An 18,465-nucleotide genomic window follows, 5' to 3' on the forward strand; every position below is an offset into this window, starting at 1 on the left:
ACTATTTTTCTTACTGCATTTCAGAATTTGCTCTTTCTCTTCTGTGGTTCTTTCTAGAATCCTGAAGTGAAGAAGTAACTGAAAATGAAAAGGAACTGGAAATATTTACAAGATGCCTTAAAACTTCAATAAATAAATAAATAAAGCAATCTCTTACCTAGTTTAGCTAATCTCAAGACTGCCTAGAGCTCACATCAAGTAGTACTAATTTTAAAATAATAACAAATACACGAAAACCTACATCTCATTTCAATTCAAAGGCTCAGAAGAATCAAGAAGCTTCCAGAGAGTTCCTATTCCAAGTGACTCAATTTATCCAAGTCACATGTAGCATACGCTACAGAGACAGCCCAGACACTTGGAGAGAGTACCGGGCCAAGGGTCAGGAGGAGGGGCTTTGGCCTTGAAAGCTACTAACTGCGTGACTCAGCCAAGCCTCCAAAACTCTCCAGGCTTTGTTTCTTTATCAGATTTCTTGTTTCATACCATTGTGATTGGAAAAAAATGCTTGATATGATTTCATTCTTAAATGTATTGAGACTTGTTTTGTGGACTAACAAGTGATCTACCCTAGAGAATGTCCCATGTACACTTGAGAGGAATGTGTATGCTGCTGATTTTGGATAGAATGTTCTGTATACATTTATAAAGTCTATCTGAACTAATGTGTCACTTAAGGCCGATTTTTCCTTCTTGATTTTCTGCCTGGATGGTTTACCCACTGATGTAAGTGGCATGTTAAAGTCCCCTACTACTATTACATTGCTGTCAATTTCCCCCTTTAGGTCTTAATATTTGCTTTATGTATTTTGGTGCTCCTATTTTGGGTAGACATATATTTACAAATGTTATATCTTCTTGGTGAATTGAACCCTTTATTATTATATAATGCACTTCCTTGTCTTTTCTTACAATCTTTGTTTTAAAGTCTATTTTGTCTGTTATGAATACAGGTACCTCAGCTTTCTTTTCATTTCTTTTGCATGGACTATCTTTTCCATCCCTTCACTTTCAGTCTGTGTGTGTCCTTATATCTGAAATGAATCTCTTGTACGCAGCATATAAATGAGTCTTGGTTTTTTACCTTTTCAGCCACTCTATGTCTTCTGATTAGGGAATTTAGTCCATTTACATTTAAAGTAATTATTGATAGGTATGTACTTATTGCCATTTTGTTAATTGTTTTCTGGCTATTTTTATAGTTCCTCTTTGTTCCTTTCTTCTCTTTTTTGTCTTTCCTTATGGTTGGATGACTTTCTTTAGTGTTATATTTAGATTCCTTTCTCATTTTCTTTTGTGTGTCTCCTAAAGGTTTTTGCTTTGTGGTTACTGTGATGTTCACATATAACATCCTATGTATATAATAGTCTATTTTAAGCTAGTTCGCAACTGAAATTTGAACTCACTTCAAAACTCTACATTTTTACTCCCCCACTCGACATTTTACGTGACATTTCAATGTCACATTTTAATTTTATATACCCCTTACCTAATTATTGTAGTTTTAGTTAATTTTACAACTTGTCTTCCAACATTCATGCTAGCTTTATCAGTGATTAACCCACTGTCTTTATTATATATTTACCTTTACCAGTGAGATTTTACTTTCATATGTTTTCTTGTTATTAATTAGTGCCATTTGTTTTCAACTTAAAGATATCCCTTTAACATTTCTTATAAAGCCAGTTTAGTGGTGATGAACTCCTTTAGTTTTTGTGTCTGGAAAACTCTATCTCTCTTTCTATTCTGAATAACTTTGCCAGATAGAGTATTCTTGGTTGGAAGTTTTTTTCCTTTCAGCACTTCGAATATATCATGTCACTCCCTTCTGGCCTGAAAAATTTCTGCTGAAATATCTGTTGATAGCCTTATGGGATTTCCCTTGTGCATAACAAGTTGTTTTTCTCTCATTGCTTTTAAGATTTTCTCACTATCTTTAACTTTTGACATTTTAATTATAGTGTATCTTGGTGTGGATCTCTTTGGGTTCATCTTATTTGGAACTCTCGGTCTTCCTGGACCTGAATGTCTGTTTCCTCCCCCAGGTTAGGGTAGTTTTCAACCACTGTTTCTTCAGATAAGGTTTCTGTCCCTTTTTCTCTCTCCTTCTGGGGCCCCTATAATGGTAATGCTATCCTGCTTGATGTTGTCCCATACGTCCAGCTGTCTTCACTTCTTAAAATTCTTTTTTCTTTTTGCCTCTCTGTTTGAGTGAGTTTCATTGCTTTGTCTGCCAACTCACTGATTCATTTTTTTACCTCATCCAACCTGCTGTTGAACCCCTTTAATGCATTTTTTAGTTCAATTATTGTATTCTTAAGCTCTGTGACTTCTGTTTGATACTTTCTTATGTTTTCTGTCTCTTTATTGAAGTTCTCTCCGTGTTCATCAATTCTTTTTCAAAGCTCAGTGAGCATGTTTTTGACCATTACTTTGAATTTTTTATTAGGTAGATTACTGATCTCCATTTCATTAAGGTCTTCTTCTGAGTTTTTATCTTGTTCTTTCATTTAGAACATATTCCTGTTTCCTCATTTTGCTTGATTCTCTGTGTTTTTGTCTATGTATTAGGTGAAATAGCTACCTTTCCCAGTCTTGAAGGAGTGGCCTTGTGTAGGTGATGGACCTTATTGTTCGAGCTTGCCCTAGCTCTTGGTTGTCTCTCAAGCCTGTGTGATTGTCTAAGTAGCCTGGTTTATTCATGGTCCCTGTTGTTGAGGGTATGCCAAGACGTGTCAGTGTTCCAGGTGGAGTGATCTCATTTAGCACCTAGTTTTAGGAAGCCAAACCCTGAGGCAGCAGCTTTTAAAGTATGCAAATATATTTAGTCCTATTGGGTCACAACCATAAATCCTGCTGGTCTCCAGACCAGGAGAGCTGGAAGTGTCCCCTGGCTGAGTGTACAAGCTCCTTTCTGGGAGGTACTGTTACAGTGTAGTGCGGCCAAAGGAGTTAGCAAGGATGGTGTCTCCCTGCTCATGCTCCCTGAGAGCACCTCTGCAGCCTCTGGATGTGCAACAAACCTGAAGCCTGTCCCTCAGGCTGAAGCTCCTGAACCAGTAAACAGGCCTCTTCCACAGGAAGAGTGGGGGGTGTGTTTCAGTCTGCTGTCTGGGCAGTGCCCTGGGTGTGGAGCCTCCCAAGAACCATCTTTCCAATTGTTACAATCCTGTGGAGTCCAGGAATGCAACACCCTTGGCCGCCAGGGCCAGGTAATCAAGGGCTGTCCTCCATGTGGAATGCATGTACCTGCCAGCTCTAGCAAGGCAGCTGGAGAGCACGGGGGAGGGATACACTCCCGGCTTCAGCAAGGCAGCAGGAAAATACCTAGTCTGTGGGTGCCCATCCGCTTTAGCAAAGAATCAGGAGGATGCTGTGACTGTGTGTGTGTGTGTGTGTGTGTGTGTGTATTCACCAGCCCCAACCAGGAGTGGTAAGAGTGATACAACCACCCGTGTTTGCCTGCTTCTTCGAGGCAGCAGGATAGTGCCGTGACCACTTGTCCCTGGAGAGTCCCAATTGTCCCCTGCCCCTCCAGTAGATGCTTTAAGATTAGCAAATGAATCCCCTTCACATACAGCCTAGGTGCTTTTCAAACTGCTGCTTTTGTGCTGGGTCCCGGGCAAATGAGATCACATGTAAGCCCTCTGGAAGGAGAACCGGGCCCGTCTGTTTCCTAAGCCAGATGTCTTGGGGGCTCATCTCTCCCGTGCAGGTCTGGGAGAAGCTCCGGACTTGTGAGCCCGTCCCTATCGAGGGATGCCACACTGGGGGTAGGGTTGTTGGCTACCTGCACCTCTGTCTCTCCTACCCGGCCTGATGTGTCCTTTTATCCTTTGTTGTGCAGGAGCAGTTCAGCTAGTTTTCAGGGTTTTTTCAGGGGGGATTGTTCCTCTGAAATGTAGCTGGAGATCTGGTGTGTCTGTGAGAGGAGGTGAGTTTAGGATCTTCCTGTGCCACCACCTTGGACTGTCCCCCTCCTTTTTTCAATATTCAAAGTTAATTACTATATGACAGTGTTCAGTTAGAGCCATTTTATTTGGGCTCCAAGCTATCTGTTACCTGGAATCAATTCAGTGACTTGGATTAATAATTTATATCAGTATTTTGGAAGCTAGCTAGCACAATTGTATTAATGTGTATTACTGTGACTGAAATAGCAAGTCAGACCTCCAAAGAGGTACCTAAAGTATGATCAAGGAAAAAAAACTCTCAAACTTTGAATGATATAAAAATCTACCACTAGGCCCCAAACTGCCAGAGCATCATGAAATGGGGCAGGTATTCCCTCCTGAAAATCTAAATGTTAAGCAAAAAAGCATGTTTTCACCCATTTTAACCTGGGATACTAGGAATAATTCCAACAAACATGTGCCAGAAGCACTGGTTCCCTCAAACAGTAACGTCCGGTAAGTGCTCTCGTTACTCATCACAAGAAACTGTTGGCTATAAACAGCCCATCATTATCAATGGGGGAAAAACCCTCACAGCACATATCCTAATAACGGCAGGCTTTATAGATTCTCTCAGTCCACAAAAGGTAGCCTTTGATCAACACAGAGCCAACCGTTCTTTTTTTGAAAACAGTATTTCCTTTTGGCCCTCAGACCAGAGCATCAACCAGTATACTTCTCTACTGAAAAAACCAAAAGCCCTGACTTTTGCTTGAGCTCTGAGACAAAGCTGCCAGATGTGAGTACTATAAAAAGTCAGTATGGCTGAGAAAAAAAATACAGAGATACTAAGGTTCAAAGCCATCTTCTGTTGGGATAGGTGTGAGGAATAAAAGGGTGAGTTTCCAAAAATATTTTTTCATTGAAACATACATTCATTTCCCCTTTAAAACAAACAAATAAATTAAACGCTTAAGGAACAGCAGTGTCTTTACCATATGAAATCTTCAGCATTTGTTTTAATTTTCTGAATGAATAGAAAGAATTTTAGGAATGGCTTTAGTAGAAACTAAAGTTCATCTGCTGAGCTCCCCCTACTGATTTACAGCAGCAAAAATTAGTCGTTTTACAAGAAAATATTACCATAAAAACTCACTCTTGCTTTCTTAGAAACCTAAAATTCCTGGATTACTTTAAGAAAGTTCAACCGAGTACATACACGTCCCAAAAATAGCTAACTGGAACAGCCACAAAGTACTACTTACAAGGCCTGAATTAACACATCAGAATTCAACACTGAGGTTATATCACCTCAGTCAGGTTACCCATCATTTCTGCTCAGAACTTGAGAGAATGGCAGAAATCAATTAGCTCCTTCAATAAATCTTTTGGAAGAAAGATGTAGTGAGACAGGCATTGTCATGGATATATGACTATTAAAATTAAAACACTGAGGAGAACTAAACCACAACCTGGTTTATAGTCGGATTAAGTGTGGAATGAACGCATCGAAGACAAGAGCTGCTTCTTAGTCATGCTGGCACGCTTGGACTCCTGGCAGGACCCCTTCTACATCATGGGGGCTCCAGCACAACCTGCTGGAGTACTTGGAGTGTGAATGCAATTATACACCCCTTTATGCGTCTGCGCTACTATTAACTTGGGCAACGAAGTCCAAAACGGAGACATCTGTTGCTCTCTTCCTCCCACCCAGGCATATTGAAATATAAAAGGAAAATTATCTTGGTCCTGCTCTGTCCTAAAATATAGAGCTAATTTAAGTAGGACTATGCTAGTCCTAGTTTAAAAAAAAAAACAAAAAAGGGGAGGGGGTGGGGAGTCCTGGAAGATAAGGGAAATATTGATTAAGAAGAATATGTAGAAGATGTAAACATCACTGCATTGCTCCTCTGGGCAAGGCATAGAGATGACTAAAGCTTGTTATTGCACAGGCGTGAACTTCCTGTGCAGTTGTGAAATACTGAGAAAAGATATAATGGCTGGAGGGTAATTATCAACAGAAGATGTTGGTCACAGACACAGATTCCTTTCTAGGAACGCAAGACGTGGTGATGGAAGGTCCTTAAGTCAATGCATTTATCCACCGACTCTACCTAAACAAGCTCAAGCAACTCGTGTCTGACAGACTCTAGGCTATTAAAGTACCGTTCAAACATGAGGAAATTACTTCAGCTTCACTTTCCCTCGTGGGGGAACAAGTCATTTTACGCACGTAATTATATAATATTTCATGGTAACCCATGTGCACACTGATAACTGAAACAGGCCGTCTCCAAGCGGCCTTCCTCTCCCCGCCTCTCCCTGCTCTGCCCTTGCTCACACCTCTTCACCCCTCAAGGACCTCCTTGTCCACAGACCTTCCCAGTTCCTCTAGGGCACACGTGTATCTCTTATTGGAAACCTACTGCGACTAGGGCCTGAACATGCAGTTCAGCATTTAACTGCCCCCTACTCTGTACATGTTTGCTACTTGATCTTCCTTCTCCACCCAGACTGAAAGCAGAAACCATGGTTGACTCTAATTTTGTATCACTGCAATGGCTAAGCCAGACCTGTGGTAAGTCCATCATGTTCTCTTGGATATACCATCGCAACCCAATAATTCACCGCGCTGTTTCCAGGTTAAAGATGGTCCCTTGGGATCATTTTGATCACCTCTCCTAGAACTCTCCATAGGCCTGGAGAGCTCAAAAGAGTGGATTAGACATTAGCTAGTCATTTTCCAAATCATATAAATTATAAACCCTTATATATTATTAACTATGATTGGATTCATATAAACTTGTCACATTTCCCAGTGTGGAATTGTTATATAAATGAGTCAAAGGTAACCTCTGTATACTGGCCCATAGGTTGATTATTTCTTCACTGCAGACAGAGACCCATTAGCTCAAAAACCCACTGGCAGCAAACTCAAATTTTATACATTTAAAACAGCCCAAATGATTTTCTCCACAATAAAAAAAAAAAAAAAATAGCCCCAACAAGCAAATCTGTAGCAATTTACAGTCTGCCTGCTCTGCATACCCCACAAAACCTCACCCAACAGCTCGTACCTTGAGAAAACAGGGCCTTGCGGTTATAAGGCCCCAATCTGCTGTCCTTTGGAGCTCGGGGACACGGAGACGTCCCACTGTGCTGCTGAGAGATGCCATCTGACGTACAAAGCCCCCTCCCCAGATCTTCCTCTCCCCGGGAGCCCCTCTGCCCTCTGCCCTTCCTGAGGGGGGACAGACTGCTGCTATGAGGGACACCCCCATGTGCAAGCCTGGTGAGGCCTCACACAGTAAGCTCGGGTGTGCCACTGCTGCTCTTCTCCTGGTCGTGTGCTTTTCCTCGACTGGCCCCCAAATACCTCAAACCTCTATAGTAATGCACGATACTCTATATTCATTTCAAGGGATGTTAATAGATTCTACCTGCAAAATATGGTCTGATGGTGAATTTAGTTTGGAAATGCTGTGAGATTTTTTTACTCCGGGGCATCTCAGAGCCTTAGCCATATCAACGTGCATTGCAAATCTCCAAGAGAGGAATGAAAACTCAGTGTGTTTCACCACGGAACTATTTACTGGGAGCATCTTGTGCGTGCAGAGGCCTGGCCAGGTTCGGAGTCCTCCCTCCCCTCAGCGCCCCTGCCCCCTGCCCGCGGATGCTTTTCCCTCCAGCTGGAGGATCACTGCATAGCGATATTGCTATAACCCTGAACACCCTTCTCATTCCAGGGCCCCAGAGAAAGCACTAGTCATGCTAGTGACTACAGGCCAACTTGACAAACGGGTAGGTCTTTTCTCAGATGTTCTGCCTTGTCTTTCCCAGTAATTCACAAGTACAGAATTTGTAATTTTGCGTAATTTTGCAGGTTCTATGGGTTGCGCATCTTCTTCTTAAAAGGTCACTTTTTGTCTCTGCTTTGAAACCTTTCAAAGCTTCTGACTAGAAAAACTTTAAAGCCTCCATATGGTTTTCTCCCATTCTCACCAGCATTTAGCACAATGCAAGTCATATATTAGGTGCTCAAAATACTTCTTGCCTAACTCACTGGAACATATTTACCTGCTCCTATATGGTAAGAATGCCAGTTTTCATTATAGTATTAGTTATGCGCTAAGAAATGCTACAATAAACATTTCAGCAAATTTAACATTTTCTCATTTACTTTCATTATATGATCAAACACACAAGGTTAAAAATCACAGATAAGATTAAGAAACTTTTAAATGGAAAAATGATAAATTTTCTAGATTCTATCAGTGGTTTTCAAAGTTTTAAACCTTAAAAAATTTTAAATAACATATCATAACATTCCTGTAAAAGAATCAGTGACAGACCCAGCATTTAAAACTAGAAAGCAGAGATGTTCTATGATTGAAACCATGTTATCTGACCCTACAACAATTACTGCTTCCATACAGAAATCTCATGGCTTCTAAGAATTTAACTGCTCTCTATTTCTGAAAACAAACTTGAGGCCCATGATGGTGCTTAAGAGCTCAGTCCCCAGGGCCCAAAATACAGTAAAACCATTTTTAAGTGACTTTGGTTCAAATTACTTTATTTCAAATTATTTAGCTTTATTGAGCCTCAGTTTTCTTATCTATAAAATAGGAATATCAATGGCACCTAAATCAAAGAGTAGCTGTTAGGCAACAGAAATATGATAGTATTTGTAAGGCAGCTGGTATATGCTAAGCACTCAGCAAACACTGATGATTATTGGTATTGCTATTATTGCTACTGTTGAGGTAGGATTCCAAAGTGCACACATAGAATGATTCAATTTCATAAAAGGGCGAGATATGTGTAAGTGTACGTATACAATATATATTCTTCCATACATATAACATTTACATGTTTAGGGGTGTGTGTGTGTGTGTGTGTGTGTGTGTGTGTCTCTGTGTGTTTAGGGAGAGAGAGTTCGTGAGAGAGACTCATAGAAAAAGGATTTGAAGAAAAAGAACCACCCCAGTGGTCACCTGATGATCAATGAATAACTACTTACTTTCATTCTTATACTTCACTGTATTCTTCAGATCTCCCGTGAACGCACATTGCTTTTGCAAATACAATTAAAATGCTATTTTTAAAAAACTCTCGAAGATGAACCATATGTATTTGAAGTGTAATATCTACAAAAATTTTGTTCACATTTTGCACAACAACTAGAGAAATATGTTATCTTTCTCATTGCTTTAATAATCCTGCTTATTTCTTTTTGTAATGGAATAACTATGAAGCACAAAATAAAAAACATTACCCTCTGTAAGCTCCACTCGGTTCCATCATGTCCTATCCTTATATATCTTACCAACGCTTCTTATTTCAACCTGAATGAAATGCAAAGAAAAAATTAGAAGACTGTTTTAAGTTAAGCAAGTTAAAAAATTCTTTCTCTTCTTAATGAAATGCATTTTTTGTTCCTAGTAGTTGAATAGCTCTCAGGGACCCTTTCAGAGTCTAGACATTAAGCCCTCTCGAGAAGCTATCAGTGGGCACCACAGACACAGAATATGAGACAGAAATATCATGAGGCTTGACAAAAAAATATGCAGAAGGAGTCAGCTGCAAGAACAGGGTAAGAGCATGCATATGCTCAGTTCTCTGACTGCCGCAGTCTCACTGGAAGCCAACGTCTTCCGAGCTCAGTTCCAATGACAGAAAGATGGGCTCTTATTTTAAGAAGAAAAAAAACCAATTTTCATCAAAGTTAAATATAGCTATTTCTACAAGCTTAAGAAGAAGTACCAGTGAGTCTAGAACTTCCTTCTACTCTGAAAATCCTCTCAGTTAGAATCATAGGCTAAGACATAGAGGTTTAAAGTTCAAGGAAGAGAAACAAACTTGCACACACAGCATGTGCACCTGCTTAGTGTCTGACGTGGTCCAAGACTATCTGTTATCCAGGTGGCATTGTGGAGAACTGGCTTTGGAATCACTTTGGGCTCAGTTGGTATCTTGGACGTTGTGATCTGGGTAAAATAGGTTGTTTTACATCTCTGGTCCTCAGTTTCTTTATGGGTTGAACGGACATAATGTCTGTTGCATACAATTTTCAGTTCAACTAAATTAATGTTTATGTAACATATAATGTAGGAAATGTGCAAGGCCACAGGTATACAAAGATGAAAGTGATGGCATAGTTCCTAACTCAGAGAAATTTCTAGTCTAGTGAGGGAGACAGATTTATAAGCAGACATTTTCACTATAATAAGATATGTCTAGGCCACTGAACTGTGAGGATTCAGAAGGGCAATACACCACCTTGTTATTTAATAACTTAAATAAGTGAAATAAGTCAGACAGAGAAAGACAGATACCATATAACATCACTTATATGTGGAACCTAAAAAATGATACAAATGAATCTATATGCAAAACAGGAGCAGACTCACAGACAGAAAACAAAGCAGTGGTTACCAAAGGGGAGAGGGAAGGAGGAGGGACAGATTAGTGGTATGGGATTAACAGATACACACTACCATATAGAAAGTAGATGATCAACAAGGATATATTGCATAGAACAGGGAATTATACCCATTATCTTATAATAACCTATAACGGAGTATAATCTGCAAAAATACTGAATTACTATGCTGTACACCTGAAACTGACACAATATTGTAAATCAACTATACTTCAATAAAAAATATTAAAAGAAAGTAAAGGATGCAGAAAACCATTAGTGTCTACACAGACTACCTGGGGATCCTGTTAAAATGCGGATTTTGATTCAGTCTGTCTGGTGTGGGACCCAAGAGCCTGGCTGTGTCACAGGCTCCCAGGCGATGCCCGCGCTGCTGGCCCGGGGTCCGCGAGGCCCTGAACTCCTGGGGGCTTCTGTACCCAGCCCTGATCTCTGCAGTCGAGGTAGGAGCTTAGAGCTGGCTAAGTCCTGCTCTCACTTCACAGCCAAGAGGGACATGTGCTGGTGCCACTGGCCACGAGAGAGTCCTCGCCAACTGTAATGATACCCACCTCCCAGGGGCACTGCCCATCACACACGTTCCCAGACAGTCTTTAAACCTCACGAGCCTTTTAAATAAGTAGAATTATTACCCACCTCCCCCTCTTTACTAGGAAGGAAATCAAAGATTAGTGAGAATAAGTAATCTGTTCAAGGTCACACAGAACTAATGAGTGTCCCATCTGGATTTGAAACTGGTCTCTATAACTCCAAGACCTCTGTTCTTAACCAATTTACTACATTCTCTATAGGTCAATAGGATTTTTAAAACGTATATACATTTTCTCTTTTTGTCATCAGACTACCTTGGAATTTAGGGAAAGAACAGATACCATTTCCTCCATTCTATAAGTAAATATAATCCTGGCCTGGAGAAAATAAGGGACACATTCCAGGTCACACAGTGAACACACAGAAAGCTAGGGCTCTGACCCAGCCCACCTGAGTCGCAGTCGAATGCTGCAACTGGGATTCTCAACCTTGGCTGCACTGTACAGTCAGCTGGGAAGCTTCTGACAACCTCAGTGCCCGGGCTGCACCCTAGAATTGGAATGTCTGGCGGTGGAACAAGGAGGCTTTGGCGGTTTTTAAAGCTCCCCAGATGATTCCAATGTGCAATCAACACTGAGAATCTACGGCAGCCACTCCAAGACAGGACCCTGGGTGAACCTTCCCAGGAAAACCTTGACAGGATTTACCGACACCTTAAATACACACACCACAAAGTATACTCTCGGTCATAGACTTTTGTGGGGTTGCCCAGGGATCTAGCCGTAATGCGTGCATGTTGAATTCTAAACGATCATCTTCAAATAATCTTTTGAAATGCACGTGTTGTATAAGGTAGGACTGCCTGTGAACTGGCCCAAAGTGCTCCTTCATGACTGCAGTCCTGACTGAAAACTTAATGGTTGCAAGAGAAGAACGCCAGGCTCAGGTCTGAAAATCCATAAACTACGTGAGTGTTAGTGATGGCCATGTGCTACAGCCTAAGCAGCCTTGGCTTCCCGGTGACTCGAGCTGGCCCCAGTCATTCCCTATTCTCTGTCTAGGCTTAGGACACAAAGGAACATCCCCCAGGGAGAAACACTGCCCTTGAACAATGCACCAAAGACCTGTTTAGCTTTCACCCTGTGGGAGTGCGGTGAATTAGCGAAGTGGAACGTCATTGTCCAAAACCCTGAGGAACTGGGGGAAGCAACCAGCGATTCTCAAAACAATGCAGCTCAGTGTTCTCTGATGCTAAGGAGAGAGCTATTCAAATGAGCATCGGCAGAACCTCAGAAAACAGCCTCTGAAGATGTCAAGAAAATGATTTCACACCCATACAGGTCAGCGGAGCAACATCTAAGAGTATATGCAAGCATATAAAAGAAGGGTTTTCATCATCAGAACAATCTCTAAATGGCTAATAATCTGGTTATAATTTGAGCTGAGGTTGACAGTTTATGGGGCGAGTTTCAAACCAACGGCCTAACAGGAGCTGTTTTTAAAGAAAGCAATTATCTTCTACAACTTGGCTTATATAAGATATGTAGGGGGGAAAATGCTTCCTTTGATCATTACAATCGGCATTAGCACCATTCACGGGGATTCTAATGGGCCAGAGATGTATTTTATACAGGACACACACACAGTCACACCCTGTGTTACAGAAATTCCTTCGAAATGTTCATAAAGCCAACAGGATGGCCAGCGCTGCTCACCTGAAACGTATCTTCCTGTCTGGGAAGAACAGCTGCTCTGGGCTGTCCTTGCCGAGAGGGATTGGTCCAGCGACTCCTGGGTCTCCGTACACCCAGAGTGTGACGCCGGCTCGAGTCCCTGCGTCTCCCGTCACACTAACACCTTCCATTCATCTTCCGACAGGGGAGTCTCAGGGCTTTGGGAAGGTCTGATTTCTGCTATGGGGGAAAAGCAGCACATCAGATGCCGCATCAGGCTGACAGAATCTTTTGTCACCTGGAGCCCAAGGACATCAACCCTGAGTGGGGAGGGCTGGGGTGGGACAGGGAGGCCCCGAGCAGCTACAGCTCCCGGGAGTTGACTTGTGCTTGTCTCCTCACAGCAAGGTTCTGGTCAACTGAAGCTCAACTACTTGAAGTAAATTAAATTAGAGCGTTAAACATCTGACATGCCTAGCAATCTTTCACTTGTCCTCAACACAGCACGGGTACGTGCTGGAATTTGCAGTTTTCTCATAAATCTGCCTGCCTGGCTTACAGATTTTTAGGCAGAACTACTACAATATAAATTAACAAAAGAAAAGTGCAATTAAAACACATTTTCAAATGAGATGTAAGAATGACCGATGAAAGAGAGAGAAAATTTTTTGAAATGTTTCTGGAAAAAAAGGTACCCTACCAGAGAGAACAGTGAAAAGATTTGGAACCAAAGGTAGGACTGTCACAAATGCAAATGGTTTCTGAGGTGCTTTGAGCAGTCTAGCCTGCAGTGGTGGGGGAACAGGTCCTGCCCGGTAGCAGCCGCAGCCGCTGGCTGTCACCGAACAGCCACTCCTCGTCTGCACGAGATGCTCAGGAAGCGGGTTACAGCTGCCGCCTTCTCTGCACTCGCTTAGCCTGTCCCCGCACCGAAGGAGATGCCGGGTACCAAGCCGCACGGCACTGGTGTCTGGACTGACCCTAGAACCTCACGTCAGATCTTCACTGATACTTCCGGGTAGAAATATCGCAGACTTGGGAAATGAGACAAATCTCCTCAGGTCGAATGGCTAAAAGGAAGCCAGGACTCTTCCTTGAAACTACAGGCAACCCTAGGTAGCGCCTAGGGTCTCATGAGTACGGCACCAGCATTGATGACAACGAAGCCAGCAGATAACCAGCTATTTCCCACGCTGATGAAGAGACGTTAGGATAAAAACCACACACACAAAAGCTGTGAGCCCTGAGAAAGGACTGGCATTCATGTTTAATAGGTGCTCCTTCTTTACTATCCTGGGTAATTTCTGTCATTGTAACAGCAGGCATTTCTTCCCTTCAATTGTAATAATAAGCACCATTTATCAAGCTCCTACTACGTAGTAGGGTCTGTGTTGAACGCTTCATATTCATTTGTCATCCCATGAAGTAAGTCAAATTCTGATGTCCATTTTAAGACGAGAAAAAGAGGCAGAGGTTAACTCACATGCCCAAGTCGCGCAATAAGGAAACAACGGGATGTCACACTCCGAAGCCTCGGTGCTTAAACAAGCCAGACGGGTGCTGGCTGCTCCAGCAGACACGGGTTCCCCGGGACACCAGACCTTTCACTCTGTGCCGAGCGCTGCCCTGAACACTGGACCTGCAGCGTCACATCAACCTTGCTCGTCCCTCACACTATCCTAAGAGGCACTGAGCCCTATCAAACGGGTGGACAGGCCAGAACTCAGAGGTTAAATCGTCTGCCCAGAGCTACACAGGCAGCAACAAAGAACTAAACTTGAACCCTAGGCAGGCAAGCGTGAGCCCCATGCCATCCTGGATGAAGTATCAAAGGTCGCTGCCCTGGGAAAGATCACAAAAATTGGTCCAACGAACTTGCTGACACAATCTAACCTTCAACACCCAAATGCTGGCTGGGCACACATGACTGCTCTTCTCGCTATTTCTAGTCAAGCACCGTCAGGAACCTTGCAAACCCACTTGGAACTTCTCCAGACCCGAGACGAGAGTGCTGTCAGATCTCTAGTGAGGAAAACTCTGCAGCACATCCGTGAGTCCCAGAGAGCAACAACCAGTGATCCAGGTCAGTAAGAGATGCTGTAGGAGGCTAATCATTTAATCAGTATCTTAGTCATCAAAAAGGATTATTTTTACTGCATTCAAGAAAACTTTATGTAGTTCTTATTATTTCGCTGGGCACTGTGTGTGGTTCATGGCTCTCTAAATATTAATGACAGAGATTAACATTTTGAAAAATAATGAAAATCTCAACCTGGAGATACACATTGCCTAGTGGGAAAGGCAGATGTATAGGTATTTGATTTCAAACAAGCAGACGCACTCATAGAAGACAAAAGAAATGCTATGAAGCTGAGACGTAGCAGAGAGCAGGGAGTGATTGACTGTGGAGGGGCAGGCAGGAGGGGCGTCCCTGAGGGAACCACATGCTGAATGTATGACGATGAATCAGAATTTTGCAGAAAGAAGAAGGGAAGGGCATTCCAGGTGGAGGGAACAGCAGGCCCGCACGTACAAAGGCTTGAAGCAGCGGGCGCGATGGGAGGACCACACATGGTGACATGTGTTGACCATGACATCACAAAGACATCACATGAGAAGAGGAGAGACAGTGAGATGGTAGAAGGCACGGGCAGGTGGGGAGGGAGTCGGGACACAGTTGTGCGGGCACCATCTGCTAAAGTCTGGTGGTGAGGTGATCGGAGTATTAGAAACATCAGCCTGAAACGGGTAAGCTGTATGGAGCAGGGAGAGACCCGGGCAGGAAGGCCAGCGAACGAACAATGAACAGGGAACAGCAAACAGACCAACGAACGCTGGGGTGGGGTCCAGAGACCGTGGTTACTTGGTTTTAGCTTTCCGGGTGTGCACACACAAGTGTGTGTGTCTGCATGTGTGTGTGTGCGTGTGTGTCTAAGTTCAGCTTGTTTGTATGATTTAACCTGCAAACAAGTTGCGAGTCTCCAAAGCCTCTTCTTCCCGGTCTAGCATTTTCACAAACATAAAGCATTTGCACGAACACAGCACATCTTCAGAGTGCACTCACTTACAAAAATTGATGACTGAACTGGTGTAACCTGTAATATAGAACAATGTATCAAAGTTTGTGTTGTTGTCAATTAAATATGAATTCAATCCAATGCCCTGATCTTTTGGAAGTGAACCAAAGTCCATTAGTCTCAGACCATAAATTTATCCATTTGAGAAACATAAAAGCACTTGCTTTTGTCGACTGGAGATTTAAAACATTCTAAGCTGGGGCTTCCCTGGTGGCGCAGTGGTTGAGAATCTGCCTGCCAATGCAGGCCACACGGGGTCGAGCCCTGGTCTGGGAAGATCCCACATGCCGCGGAGCAACTAGGCCCGTGAGCCACAATTGCTGAGCCTGCGCGTCTGGAGCCTGTGCTCCGCAACAAGAGAGGCCGCGATAATGAGAGGCCCGCGCACCGCGATGAGGAGTGGCCCCCGCTTGCCACAACTAGAGAAAGCCCTCGCACAGAAACGAAGACCCAACACAGCCATAAATAAAATAAATAAATAAATTAAAAAAAAAAAAAACATTCTAAGCTGGAAGAATATTTGATGGGGACTCTGGATTAACTGACAGACCCCTTCAGGGTGTTTCTGAATAAAATCTACAGTTCTGAACAAACAAGATTAGGCAGATATTGGTAATTTTTGAAACTGAGCAATGGATACCTGAGGACTCATTATTCCATTCTCTCTACTTTTATGTATGTTTGAAATTTTCCATAATTAAAAGTTTCTTTTAAAAAACAAGATTTCTTCCTTGAGCTCTACTTTCCCTAACAGAACCAGCAACATAATCCAACCTATAGCCCTCAGGAGAGCGCTGCAAATTCAGGCACTGCACCTCTATTTACCGCTACAAAAGCACCATTTACTGTATATGTGGTATTATAAGTTCTAAACCTTTGTCTCCCTTTGATGTAGATGAGAACAGTCCTATTTTTCTTTTTTAATAAATGAGCATTTTGAATACAGAGGACAGGTTTATTTTATCTACAATACCTAATCCCCTGAACAATGAATGAACACCTTGCCCTACCCTGAAAGTACACTGACAAACATAATCTCATTCTTCAGGAGATGATAGTTGTTTCTGATGTCTTTGAAAGTATGAAATAAGTCTTCTGAAGTATTTTTCAACTAACATGATTTTAATATGAATGGCTAATGTAACCCAAATCTATCTAGAATGACAGCTAAATTGCAAACGCAAGAGGAAGGTATTCTTGCGAGAAACAAATTTTAACTATGGTTTGGTAGAGGTAGAAAGAAGACAACTGAAGAGAGTCATGATCTAATTAATCAGCAATGAATGAGAGTCTTCTAGGTAATGTTCATATGGGAAGAGATGTTTTTCCCACCTAAGTCATGGATGCTTATAAAAATCATTTCTACTGCAACCAGAGAAGGCAAAGTTTAAACAAGTCACGGGCATTTCGTAGATGGCATTTGTATTAGGAGAGCTTTATCATCTGGATTTCCAGGATTTCATGTCCAAATCCAAAGTCTGTGCCATGTCAGCATTTAGAATAGCTTCATAGGGGCTTCCCTGGTGGTGCAGTGGTTAAGAACCCGCCTGCCAATGCAGAGGATGCCAGTTAGAGCCCTGGTCCGGGAAGAGCCCACAAGCCTAGGAGCAACTAAGCCCATGCGCCACAACTACTGAGCCTGCGCTCTAGAGCCCATGAGCCACAACTACTGAGCCCATGTGCCACAACTACTGAAGCCCGCATGCCTAGAGCCTGTGCTCCACAACAAGAGAAGCCCCCGCAATGAGAAGCCCGCACACCGCAACCAAGAGTAGCCCCCGCTTGCCTCAACTAGAGAAAGCCCATGCACAGCAATGAAGATCCAACACAGCCAAAAATAAATAAATAAAATTTTTTTAAAAAGAGGTCTTAGAGCAGCACTCTGGCTGCTGTGTGACAGACGGTCTCTGGAAGAAGCAGAGCTGAAGCCCAAGGCTAGTTAGGCAGCTACAAGGTCATTCATCATGAGAGAGTGTTCGACTTGGGTCAGAGTGACAGCGGAGAAGAAGTTAAGAAGAAATTAAAGATGATACAAACAGATGGAGAGATATACCATGTTCTTGGATTGGACGAATCAACATTGTGAAAATGACTATACTACCCAAAACAATCTACAGATTCAATGCAATCCCTATCAAACTACCAATGGCATTTTTCACAGAACTAGAACAAAAAATTGCACAATTTGTGTGGAAACACAAAAGACCCCAAATAGCTAAAGCAATCTTGAGAAAGAAAAACAGAGCTGGAGGAGTCTGGCTCCTGGACTTCAGACTATACTACAAAGCTACAGTCATCAAGACAGTACGGTACTAGCACAAAAACAGAAATATAGATCAATGGAACAGGATAGAAAGCCCAGAGATAAACCCACACACATATGGTCACCTTATTTTTGATAAAGGAGGCAAGAATATACAATGGAGAAAAAACAGCCTCTTCAATAAGTGGTGCTGGGAAAACTGGACAGCTACATGTAAAAAAATGAAATTAGAATACGCTTTAACACCATACACAAAAATAAACTCAAAATGGATTAAAGACCTAAATATAAGGCCAGACACTATAAAACTCTTAGAGAAAAATATAGGCAGAGCACTCTATGACAAATCACAGCAAGATCCTTTTTGACCCACCTCTTAGAGAAATGGAAATAAAAACAAAAATAAACAAATGGGACCTAATGAAACTTAAAAGCTTTTGCACAGCAAAGGAAACCATAAACAAGACCAAAAGACAACTATCAGAAGGGGAGAACATATTTGCAAATGAAGCAACTGACAGAGGATTAATCTCCACAATATACAAGCAGCTCATGCAGCTCAATACCAAAAAAACAAACTACC

General features: G+C 42.3%; 1 pseudogene; it reads right to left on the reverse strand.

Moving 5' to 3' along the window:
- The window catches only part of LOC132351758 (lipoxygenase homology domain-containing protein 1-like), a 172,638-nt pseudogene that overhangs the window by 85,934 nt on the left and 68,239 nt on the right, over window positions 1-18,465 (reverse strand).

This window comes from Balaenoptera ricei, chromosome 17 (assembly GCF_028023285.1).
Source record: "Balaenoptera ricei isolate mBalRic1 chromosome 17, mBalRic1.hap2, whole genome shotgun sequence".
In the NCBI taxonomy this organism is placed as follows: domain Eukaryota; kingdom Metazoa; phylum Chordata; class Mammalia; order Artiodactyla; family Balaenopteridae; genus Balaenoptera; species Balaenoptera ricei.